The following is a 13,213-nucleotide window of genomic DNA, read 5'->3' as shown; positions in this document are numbered from 1 at the left end:
TGTGTGGATGAGATCAAGCTGTAAAGCAATCAGTGACATGGTTAGAGGACCATTTGTCCCTGTGTATTAAGAGACAATGACTGTTGGTAATTATCTTAACAACACAGGCCTGATCAGGCCCCTCGACTCTCCCCCACTCTTATCGAAACCCTCTCTGTTTACATTCACGCCTTCCTTCCCTTCTACCACCATCCCCAGGGTGGGTTTGTATTTGACCATGATTTAATGCATCCATGTAGTTACACTAGTTAAATATAATTTCAGACAAAGAATGTTAATGGCTAAGTATGGTTGTACAGTCTGAACAATTTGGAGAACATGAAGATCAAATTAAAATTGTGTGAGCTCTCTTATTGAAGTGCAAATGTTCCATAACCAAGCTCGAGTGGAATATTTGACAAAATTAAATTACAACATCAATACACATATTTCTCTGATATATATATATATTGATACATTTCTTGAATGTACAGACAAATTATCAATATTCATGTCATCAATTGCTTACGATCCATTGTTACACATCGCATCATAATATCCTCAAAAAAGCTTGACCAACTGCTATTAACTTGTTATTATGTTTATACGACTAGAATAAGTATAACAATAACGAGGATCTTTTTCTAAAATATGTTAATAAACATACATTACAAATAGACTGTGGCCATCCGACTTATATTCCTATCTACTTGATAGTTTTTACAACACAGAAGCAGCATGATATTATCTAAATGCCATGATATGATCCCCAAGACAGTTGAAGAACACTTTGAGACTTTCCCTCAACTCATTTACATTGACTGTGTCCTGAAGTGGATTTAGTGCTTATCTCAACATGTTTATTAGGTTTTATACCTGCAACCGTTTGGTTCGGTGATGCCCTCTTCCCCCCCTTGGGCCACATTTCGTCTACTAATGCCATCAGGGCTGATACCCATGCACCTAGCACAGCCGGGGCCCCTGCATACTCCATAGCCTTTATAAGATTAATGCAATGGATGGAGCAGGTGTCTGCCAAAATTCCATTCCTATTTAAACCTCCAGGCCCATACCAGCAAGCCTAATCCTTTTAGGCCTAATTGAGTGAAGTCGACAGTCTTTTTCAGTTAAACTAAGTTTACACACTAATAGGATTCAAAATGGGGGCAAAAAAGTACAATGTGTGGAGAGTAGTAGTGAGTGGTGTTTGTGTTCGTGTGTGGCTGCATAGGGAAGTGGACAGGGTGCAACAGGGAGAGAGGGTAAACAGGGACTGTGTGTTGGGACCAGTGGAGGCTCCCTGCTGGGATTGAGGAACTGTGTTTAAGAAAGAGGGATTGAGTGGGCTGGGGGTCTCCCCGGAGGCTAGATAAGCTCAGAGGGGGGAACAAGAACAACATCATTTGTATTCGGGAACCCCTATTGTGTTTGTGTGTGTCTGCATGTGTGTGTGTTTGGGATCCAGGTGTAATAAACTGTGCACTGTATGAGGAAACCTGGTGCGTAGCCTTGGATATTTAAATCAAGACAGAAACAAAGAGTGTGTGTGAGTTTGAGGGGATTTAGATATTATTGCTGTCATGAAAATACAATGTCACATCACAAGAAACACTAATAGAACCATGTCTGGCAAAGTGGCAAAGGAAATGGAAAAATGATGTGGTTTAAAAGCATTAGCGGAATGGATCCCAGTCGAGCAAACATTCGTTTGAATGTCAGCACATGCAGCGGATTTTGGAAAGTCAAAACAGAGGGACATATTATATTCATTAAGCCTTTCATAGGGGTAATGTGATTTATGTCATTGTTAAACAAGGAATGCAGCTCAGGAAAAGGGTTTTAAAATTTTTTTTACCACTTGTATTAAGCAGCAGATATAAAACATAGATAAGCGGTAGGAACTTTGACTTCTCATGAGACTTAAAAAGCCAAATCAACACTTTCAGTCTTTAAGATATCTACACTTCCATCAAAAACTTCCTGGTAAGAAAGCAAGCACATGATACAATCTATTGAAACTTCCTAAAGTCGAAAAAGACACTAGGAAATGCCAGGCTGGGCCTTGAGAAGGAATCAAAGAGCTTGTCCCCTCATTGAATCCTTGTTTTTGGCTTGTGGCTACTACGTGATCTTATCAAAGCCCTTTGTCAATGTCCCAGCCCCTTTGTTCCACCGCTGAAAGACAAGATGAGCAGTTGTGATAGGCAACCCCCCCCCCCCCACACACACACACACAGAGACAGCAAATTATCAGGAGGTCAGAGTGGGACACAGTGTTTAGCCAGTGGCGTCAGGGACACAGACATGGCCCAAGGACCTAACCTTTCAGGGCTCCCCGTAGCAAGAGGTGCTTCGTGGGACCCCCCTTTGAAGAAATCACTTCACACAGAAGGGGTTAGCGTAGAGTTTAGCCTTTCAGTGATCTTACACGGCCGATGTCTTGAAAGACAAATTGACAACAAAGGCACGGAAGGGTCAACTTGCATCTAACAGGAGGTGATCAAGCAGATGTAATCTAGGTGTTTTAATGACACCAAGTTAACGGATTAATGATGAGTTTATTATTATCTGAGACAGATTTCTCGACCAGAGGTGTTCGATTTGGCTCCTCGTTTTGGTTTTATAACTTAAACTGATTCAATCAGACTTTATTCATTACGTTTTTTTTTTTTCTAGTGAAAGTTGCAAAGTGCTTAACAATTCTGTTAAAATACAACAGCTGAATACAATAAAATATACAGCAATACAATGAACAATCAATTAATAGATAAAACACAAATCTAATAAAAAAAGGTCTAAATGCCTAATAAAATGGATTAAACTAAGAAATTAGTAAAATTGAATTTAGAAAATGCTAAGAAAAAGGTAGCAAGTGAGGTTAAACTCTTTTTCTGCCGTCATGAAGAGATAGAACTGATACTGAAGCGTCATTTAAAAAAATAAGCTTAATAAATACAAATCAGTGAATTCTATTCTATCTGCTCATATAGACAGGATTTCCTCCGTGGTCTTTACAGCGTTGTTTGCTGACGTCTACTTTAAGAGACCTTTAAAAAACAATACATCTGTAATGCAGCCCTCCACATTCACGCTTCAGATAATGGGACTTATAAGTGGACAGATAATTAAGCTATTATATCCTGTCAATTCTCCTAATCAGGTTAAAGGGCTGTTATAGAGGTTTACAATTCAATTCACATTTCACCTCTTGTGGCAGCAGCAGACCGCACAAGACAAAACTAAGACAAGATGATCCTATACTGTGTATTTACCTCAATGTGACAGCTATATGTTGAATGTCATCTACTCTCGTGTTGGAGTTAAGATAGATAGATTACTTTATTCATACCCGAAGGGAAATTAAGTCGTCATAGCAGCCAGTACATTTGAATACAATAAAATACAATACAATACAATAAAATATAAAATATAAAATATAAAATATAAAATATAAAATATAAAATATAAAATATAAAATATAAAATGTTAAGAGGTTAAGAGGTGTTTGTAAAAAAAACAGCCAGAAATGATGATGTTAGTCATCACATTTTTCAAGAGTTACAGCAGCTTTGGAAACAGGATGACTTTGAGTAGGCTTGTCTGTGACTACCACTAAGTAAGCTAGCTGCAGGCTGTGGCTTCATAATTACTATAACACGACAGTGGCATCAATCTTCACATTACATTTTTTAGCAAGTATGTGGCTTGCAAGAAACTGTGCTGGGTTCCTTGCTAGTTAAACAAGTTGCATCGGCCTCAAACCTGTAGGGGACAGGTTTGATTCCTCTCACAGTGGTTGCAGGCTTGATACTGACCAGCCCTTCTCTCCCCAAGATTTCATGCATATATTTTCCTATCATAAAGGCAAAACGCCCCAAGAACTATCTTAAAACGTGGTATTACAACACCTTGTGATCGGTAAATACACTATAGGAAGTATTAAGCTGTGTCTCAAATATGTGGCGGCATCGTTTATGGGCTCCATTTTTAAAACTGATTGCGAGCTGTCACATTTTGACGGCTCTTTCAAATGTGTCCTTCCATCCCAGAGAAACAAAGAGTCCAACAAGTGGATCCTACCCGGCCCAACAGATCCCAGGATTCATTGCGCTTCAGTGCTGAACTGTTTTTCAACTGTCTCATTTCGGCTCTTCTGTCACGGTCTACCTGGCCTGCGAAGGATTTGGTCTTCGTGGTCGGGGGAGAACGCGTCCTTCCAAGGATGCAGCCCCTCAAACTGAGACACAGCTTGAGGACCATCATTGCAACATTTGAGCGCTGAGCAAGACACAGCATGAAAAGATGATTCTTGATGTAAAGATAATCATAACGCAAGAATGCAGTCTGATCTGAGAGAGATCATCTGCAGTTTAACCTCCGAGGACCATTACTGTCCAGAGTCTCGCTAAAATACCCACGCTCCTTGTCAAAATGTGTGTGTGTGTGACTAATAGTGAGAGATCCCACTAATTGAGACTGAACTACTACGAGTCAGGATGGGTGGGGGACAGATAGAGCTTAACGCAATGATAGAACAGAGAGAAGAAGGGGGGGAGGGGGAAATCAAAGAATTGGAATAATTGGCATAATTCAAGGTGGCTGGGCACAGTCAGGGGGAGTGTCAGTGTCGGGTGAATCTTTTGCCATCCTCAAAGAGAGACGGTCTGCACAATTAGCCACACGAACTCTGAACCCGCTCAGAATAATTAATGAATAACAGAGGGGATAAAGACAAAAGGCGCGGAGCGGTCTGGTTGAGTGGCGAGCGAGGGTAATACATCAAAGAATGCCGTTAATTGGCCCTGTGGCTTTCATTCTTTGCCCTATTTCTTTCAATTCATTGACTCAAAATAATGGGTTCAGGGTCATTATCAACAGGTCGTAAGCCCTGGGAGTGCCAAAATTCAACAGGAGAGTCGGGGATGTGTGCGCGAGTGGGTGTGTGCGCTCGCCAATGCATGTGTACAAAAATGTGTGTAATGGCTTAGCCTTTTTTCTTGCCTGCAGCCCCCCCAAAGTCCTGACGACATCAATTCCACACGGGGGAAAGCCAGAGTGGTGTTGGGATGAGAGCGACAGGACACAACTCTTAAGGTTGTTTTTTGGGGGTTTTGAGTTGTGCAAGAGTTTAGACGTACACCTTCCACTGCATCTGTTATGCAACAAGTGTCATCAAGATGCTGGAATATAACTGGTACGGACAGGTAAGTGCAACTAATACTGTGAAGTAAATGTCTGTCGGTGTAAACGGGTGTTGTGAAAGTCTGCGGGGTGGCTAAGGTCAAGTAGGAATATTGCAACGTGCAATGGAACTGTACGACTTGTATATTACGCACTGCACACAATGTAACTTAATCACATTATTTTTAAATGCCTCCGACTGAACTTCAATTTTATTAGTTCAAATTCAATTTTCAAACAATACGCTTGTGTCATGTGCCCGCTCTTTATCTTTGTCTGAATCCTTCAGAGAAAGAGCGGCCTTTGTTACTGATTCTGTGGCAGCGCTGGGACAGTGAAGACTCAGTAAGAGATAAGGGAGGTCGCTCAAGTCGCATTTCAAGCTTGATAATGTGCATTTAAATTGAGGCAGACTTCAGAGAGGGACTAAGTCAATACGACTCTGATGGAGTGGTAATACCAAAATAAACAGAATCACAGCACTGCAAGTGTTGCCTGTGTGGGTGCAGACTCTTGAACATTATGTAGTAAGTGCAGTATAATAATAATAATAATAATAATAATAATAATAATATTACATATTTGTTTCAAAATGTTGGGTTTATTTAATTGAAAAATTCAATATGATTTTGTCAGAAATAATTTTTTTAATGTCCAGTATAAGCCATGTTATTCTGAGCATGTATGTATGTATGGTGACTATCAAGTCTGTGAAACTGCATTTATATCAATATGGAAAAATATTGCTTGACATTATGGCAAAAACTTTGAGAACTTTAAGTAAACATTGGTTGTGGGCTTTAGTTAACTCTTGATGAATCAAAGAGAGAAATGCATCATTATTTCCTCGTCTATGTGGTCTGTCTTCCTTTGGGCATTGGTTTGAAATTTCTAATCAGATGGCATTTTCTGTAAAACAGCACGTAAGGTAGCTCCATATATTTATGATACAACTCTGGAACAAACTCAGACCTAAGTCAAAAGTAGGATTTACCATCGGTCACATCAGGGCGCCTGTCTCTCACTTTATCTGTCTGTGGCTCTCGTGCCCTTGTCTTTCTGTCTGTCTTTTGTCTCATAAATCTCATTTGCTGATATCTGTCAAAGGCAAAGAGTGAAGATTTGGAGCGAAAACCTCTGGTCATGTGAAATTACTCCCCCTCACGTACAGAACCAGACACACCATGAAAGAGTGAGGGCGAAGGAGGGGGCGGATAACTTAATTACCATAACTTTGTCATCTCACCACACGTGATTTTGTTAGAAATACCTCGCCGCTTGTTACACACGCTGAAGCATTTCAGCCATCCTCTTGGCCGTCTACAGCCCATGTCCAACCCCCCCACCCCCCCCAGCTCTCTCCTCTAGTCCTTTTAATTGCCAGACGAAAAAGGTTTCCCATACCTGGGTGAGCCATGTCAAGCAATTAATACCCTGAAATACGCCTTTTAAGTGAGTCTTTTGGTCTGTGGGGCTCCCCATTGTGATGAAAAAGATCGGCGTCGTCTCACGTTAGCCTCGCACAGGTGCCTCCTCTGCCTGCACATCAGATTATTGCCATAACCAGAGATGGAGAAACTGATCCAGATTAACAGATAGACAGAGGGGGACGGCTATAAGGCATAGATGGATAGAGACAGAGGGAGAGAGCGAAGGGGAGAAAGGTAAAAAAAGTGGAAGAATCAATCTGTATCATTTCCTTTGGTTGGCTTTAGGTCTTTCACAAGCTCAGAATGTCATTATGACCTCTGCATACCTCAGAATGCTAAAGACACACACAAACAAAAAGGGGTGTTATTGTAGACTAACTCCACTTAGACAATTTGCAACAGCTCAAAGGATTATCACGTTTAGCCCAGTAACTGCAAATCAAGTTTACGTATACAACTGCGCATAGTAGTTTTTTTACTGCATTTATATTGTCATACTGTTGTACTGCAGATAAGAGGATAGACCAGGAGCATTTGGAGTATTCACGTGTGGTGGTGTGTTTAAGGTCACTCTACTCAAGCTGTGAAAACAGTTAATACTTCAAACTCGGTGGGTACGTCTGTCTGATGACCTAATCCCCCTGTGTATTTCCAACTACACTTTCTGTTCATATATATATATATTTATATATATATATATATAAATATATATTATATATATTTATATAGATCTATAAATATATATAATCATTTATATATTTTTTCACATTCCTTAACATGACTTTTAAAAGGATCATGTGCATTAGAGGTTGTGCTACTATTTCGGCATGCAAACTACATTGCCTTCATGAATTTGTAGGTTATTTGTATCTCTTGCTTGTCCATAAATGTTTAATTCTCTGTTCATCATCAAATCCTGTATCTTAAGTTGGTAACTGATCAGTTGTTGTTGGGCTTCTTAGGTTTGATGGAGCATATTTCGGAAAAGGAAGTGCTTGACAATTTCACTGGAAGTGGCACATGGTAGTCTCTGGCAGACAATCTTTAACGTGGTCGTCTATGGCAGACTTTAACACACGTGGAAATGGCAGTGATTAAATGATTGAGAAAATTAATTGAACTCAGGCACAGCTCATCCCTGAATTTACAGAGAAAAGCAACAAAAGTGATGAGAGTGGGCAGCAATAGGAAAAGCATCATCCAATAAAGACAATTAGAGAAATTAATTATGATTAAATTAAGTCTGCATCTCCATCCAGCTTTAGAGTGGATATATTTATATATTTTCATACTGGTCTAAATACTCCCCCCCACACTTATATTCCTTTGTCAATATTTTCTTGATGCATAACCAAAGTCATGTTTGGTGAGGACACAGCAACCTTCACCTTTGACCATCAGATTCAAATCTGTTTATCCTATAGTTCAAGTGGAGGTTTCTTTGAGATTTAAAGAAAATCCCTCCAGGTGCTCCTGATGTATCAGCAGTCCAACTTGGACGAAAAGACGGACGGAATTTCGAGAAGACTTTAAAGGAGTTTAAAAAGACATTGAGTGTATTATGTCATAATGACAATTTTTTTCTGGAGTTAAGGCCAAAACTCCAGTCGCTGTTGGTTAGGTGACCTGGACCTTCAACCTGTGTTGATTAAAGTCCAAACCAGTTCAGTTACAGGTATTTTCATGCATTTTGTCATAATTAGTGCACAAATTCTTAATGTATCATCAAAAACTGTGACGTTCATTGTTGGTCTTCCTCTCTGATGCGCTGCTGGGAAGAGGAACGGCCGGCGCTCCTCCCCATTCAAACAGCAGGATCACAAAAATAGAGCAAACAAACTGCTCTTTGTCCGCAGCACAAACCATTAGTTCGGGTAAGGTCAAAGTTGATTTGATTTTCTGCTTAGTGCTCATTAAACAGATATTGCATTATTTAATTTCCCACAATCAAGTTAAAGGACTAATCAGTATATGTCCACCAAAGGCTTTTGAACCGTGGCTGGCAAATTTAGACCACAAATGACCTTCATGTTGGTCAGGCAGAGGAGGACCTTCCTCTTTGGTGTCACGTTAGGCTGAAAAGATCACAAGAGCTGCATCGAAATATTCTGACCTGCATGGTCCAGATCCACAAACCTGAGTTCTGTTGAATCTTAATGAACAATGTTTTCTGTAAATCTCCAACCTTTATATAATGTAGTGGATTACATGTGAACTGCTGATTGTAATCCAGCTATTTCCAACCAGGGATTATAGGGAGTACTATGGCAGTTTCTGAGGAATGCATGTAAACATTTGAGCTCAGGTAACTTCAAAACTTGGATGACACCTGACACATACCACCAGTGTAATGCAGAGCTATGGAAAAGACCCTTTGAACCAGATCCACACAGAGACTAAACGGGTTCCTCCCTGGTTCTTGTCCGGTCACTTCCGCCATTAGGGTGCAAATCTTGTTCTGTAACTTTTGCGTACAATAATCTATTAATCCAATCTTTATCATCCTATTAACATGAATGGGACAGACTGTGGAAATGAATTGCGCCTTTTAATTTAGTATTCTCAGTGTGGCACAGCTTTGGCACACGCATTGGAGGAGATGGGGATTGAACCACCAACCTCCTGTTTAGCGGACAACCCGCTCTAATTGAGCCACAGCCGCCCCTTCAGTTAGAGACTTTAGTCTAAACTGCGTGTTAACAGTAATGGATAAATAGCTACAACTTTGTCCAAATGTCATGTCCTGTAATGCAAATACCCCAGTGAACCTAAATTACCCAAAATGCATTAGAATTGATGATGGCTAAATGAGTCTGACCACATTATTGACGAGGTACATTAAGACATTTTCAGCAGTTACCATATCCACAGCTGTACAGTAAATAATTCACTTTATATAGAATATTGATTGATGAACAAAGTAAATTCCCTTAGCTGATAAAATGCCGAGAGAAGTTTGTGGGCAACAGGCAACTGGCCGACAGGAAACCAGCTTATTCTATATACACACATGTGTTAAGAACATGGACGTCACCCCAATGGACTCCAGCCAACACAGTCCAATGAAACCCTGGTTGAGTGCTATCTCCAGACATCAGTAACAAGAGCATCTATTAATCCACTAGTTACATGGTGTTGTCTAATATTTTATATTGACTTAAAATGTTAGAGTCTAACTACATCAGTCTGTAATGGGTTACGCAGAACGGGATTAAAGAGCTTGGAAAAAGAAATTCCCAGTTCATTTATCACAATGACTAAAATAGGGGTTGTATTCAATAAAAAACATGAGATTAAAGTAAGACATCAATGTGAAGAAACATGAATATACTGGGAACAAAGAGATGAGGAAAAGGTTCGATATTATTTCAGATTTATATAAAATAAATTACAAATTTATAAGGCAAACATACAGAAAATTGTGGTACAATTTTTTGTGGTACAATTTTTTAGTTAAGGAACCATATCGCTTCACGTTGGTTGGATCTACCTCATCGCCCCGCCAACACCGCGGCCTGCCGTGTCGCCTGTTGTGCCCACAATGCACCACCTAATCAAATTATACTTTGCAATCAGATTTAGCAATAAGGAAATGCTCGTGATTTTAGCCCAGAATCATCATATTATCATAATCATCCTGACTTTGATGAAATATTTATTTCCATGAATCTGGCCCATTCAAAAGAAAACCCTGGCACTGTTTTGAGAGCTGGCATCGTCACCGGATGCCGCCATGTTGCACCTTACTAATAATTTCTTGGGACAAATCCCAATGTCTTGATGCATTGGCAGGCTGGTGGATTGTCCCTCCCAGTGTCTTTGTATGCCTTTCATTTAGGGTGCACATGAGAGATTCTGTGTGTGTTCTGGCACTGGGATCACTGGCCAATCGCAAACCAAGCTGACAAAGATTCACCGAAATTGCAAAGCGAAAAAATTATGTGGTTTCTTTTAAAAAAGAATACAAATATCTCAGGATGAAAATGAGGGACTATATACGTTGATCCATGTCACATCCACTAACAAGGTGAAGGCGGGGGTTTCAGACCTATACTGCAGCCAGCCACCAGGGGGTGATTGAGATGTTTTGGTTTCACTTTTTAGGGAGAAGTCATGTCATCCATCTTTATCTATAGTCAGTGTGGCTAAGACAGCGGTTGGCCAATGTATGTTTAAAAAACAAAGCTGTTTAATGGAAACATAGCGTCTATAAGCAGCTGTTTTTACTATTGAAGTTGTTACGGCTACTACCAGATACAGCATCACCCAAACATCGTGAAAGGGAATAAACCATTTTGTGATTCTGCGTGAAATAAAACTCAGCATAAATACAGCATCCCCAGCTGACAACTAAGAATAAACACAAGGAGCTTACCTGTATTAGTGCTTGTGTCCCTCTGAAGCACAGTGTGCGTACTTGCTTGTATCGCCCAGGTGTCCCTGTGAACAGGCTCCTTTTCATTGCCTGTAAAGAATGATGTGCTTTAACTGATTTAGCGGCAGAAATTGTGTTATTTCATTTTGACTAATCACATCTCCTCTGCACTGACGGGGAGGCCAGGCTGCACTGCATCCTCCTCTTTTTCTCTCTCCTCAGCTTTCTGGACTTTGACACTGAGCCCAAGCCGTTAATGTAGTTTTGTTTGTAAGGTAAAATATTGAAATAGGTGAATTTGAATGTATTAATATGATCTACACTACTTATTTAGGTTTACCAAAACTATACTCCAAATTATTAAACTGTGGCGCAGATCTGGATCAAGAATTTATTTTTCACTTTCTCCAACACTGCAACTAAGAAATAAAACAATTAATGGAGAAAAATGCAGGCATGCTAAGGGGACAGATTCTGATGAATGTGAAAAAAATGATCCTAATAAAAAAAAGGATCTAGTGAATTTAAATGAAGTTCTGCAACTGTTGTACGTCAAACTGCTTTGCTTCTTCTTCACAGTGTTGGTATTTCTACAAACAGAAACACCCATTCAGGCCATAATCACGTTTACAATATAATATAATTTAAAATCTCGATAAGGCCTCACACCAAATTTGTTTTTTTGTGTGTGTGTGTTTTAAAGGTTCAAAGTTGTTTCTTACAAGATGTCTTTACTTTAAATCTGAATTTTAATTATTTTCACAGCGCTGTCGAGGCAGGCCATTTTCATAAATTCAATATTTCATCAAGGTAACAAGCGCACACGCGTGCATACACACCCTCTCACACCCGGGTTCACATGTAATCCAGTTAAAATGGCTGTAATATTTAATTCATATGAGAATCATTAAAAGTGCAGTGGTGCCGTGTCCATTATGCATTCCTTTTCTAGCAGGATAAAACAGTCCTCAGATGTGGGAGCTGCACTTTGAAGTGTTGTCTCAGAAGCAGGCCAACTCTTACAGGAAGTCCCTGATGTTTAAAACATACAGCGCGGGGGGACTAACAAAGGTGAGCACTTTTGGCTTGCACCGCGTGCGAGCCCAAAAATGGCCAGCCAGGAATTTCGATGTGATGCGCACAGCGGCCATCAAATAAACAAGACGTAGACAAATATACACGTGGGTAATGGCGAGAGAGTTGTGAGGGTTAAAAAAAACTGTGTTGTGTGGACAGACGGCTTCATACACACTCACACAGAGACACAACAGACACGAAGAACAGCTGAGCGTGAGCCACCGGAACGTAAATATTGCTCAACTAACACAGCTGATGGACGCTACAGGATATTAACTTGTCTGCTTGTCTTGGGAAATACATTTTTTACAAGACACTGATTCAAATATAGCTTCGAGACGGCCAATCTCCATGTAATGTAATCATCCGCCGTCACACACATGTGGAACAAACTGCGATTATAACAGCTGAGCGGACATGTTAGCTTACTGTGCGTTACCGTGTTAAAATCAAACTTGATCATTTAATTTTGTTTTTATCTGCACTGGTCTTATTTAACTGAGTCATTCAGATTCAATTTGTCTTATTACATTCAATGTCCTGATTCTTTTCTTTATCAAAGTGTATCAAAGGATATAACCATCGGTCACTGTTTGTTATAATCAGTCAGGTATTCACTGGAAACTGTCCCAGTTCACTCCTTTAACTAGTGGACATAGGGCAGGTTCATGCAATTAAACCAATAGTAGGTTCAAATAAACTTAAACATATTCTGTGCAAAAATGATTAGCTGCAATGCTAACATTTAAACAAGGCACAATCAAATAAAATGAATAGTTGCCCAGATTTTTCTCAAACACATAGAATTTTCTCTCCGTGTAACAGCTGTGGTACTTACAGTCATCTTATGTGGTCGTGTCATATATTTTTTATATAAAATCGTTTTCTTTTGTTTTAGCTGATTTTCATTTATTTATGACTACTGCGATGTGAGGAGTATCTCAACAAATAAGATGTTTCAGAAACAACTAACCAGCTCTACCTTTAACCGTCGGTCTTTGTGCCATACCCTCTTATATTGGAAATTAATAATACAGAGAGATTTGACTGCTGACTGTGGAAGAATTTTAAGACTGCATGTTCTTGGCGTCAGATTCTGTTGATTAGTTTTATTATCTTTAGCCTGGGAGGACTTGCGGTGACCCTGCTCAATTTTGCTGTGTCCAGGATT

Source organism: Platichthys flesus, chromosome 23 (genome assembly GCF_949316205.1).
Source record: "Platichthys flesus chromosome 23, fPlaFle2.1, whole genome shotgun sequence".
Taxonomy (NCBI): Eukaryota; Metazoa; Chordata; class Actinopteri; order Pleuronectiformes; family Pleuronectidae; genus Platichthys; species Platichthys flesus.
The sequence above is the reverse complement of the archived record's forward strand: the minus strand, read 5'-3'. Positions refer to the sequence as shown.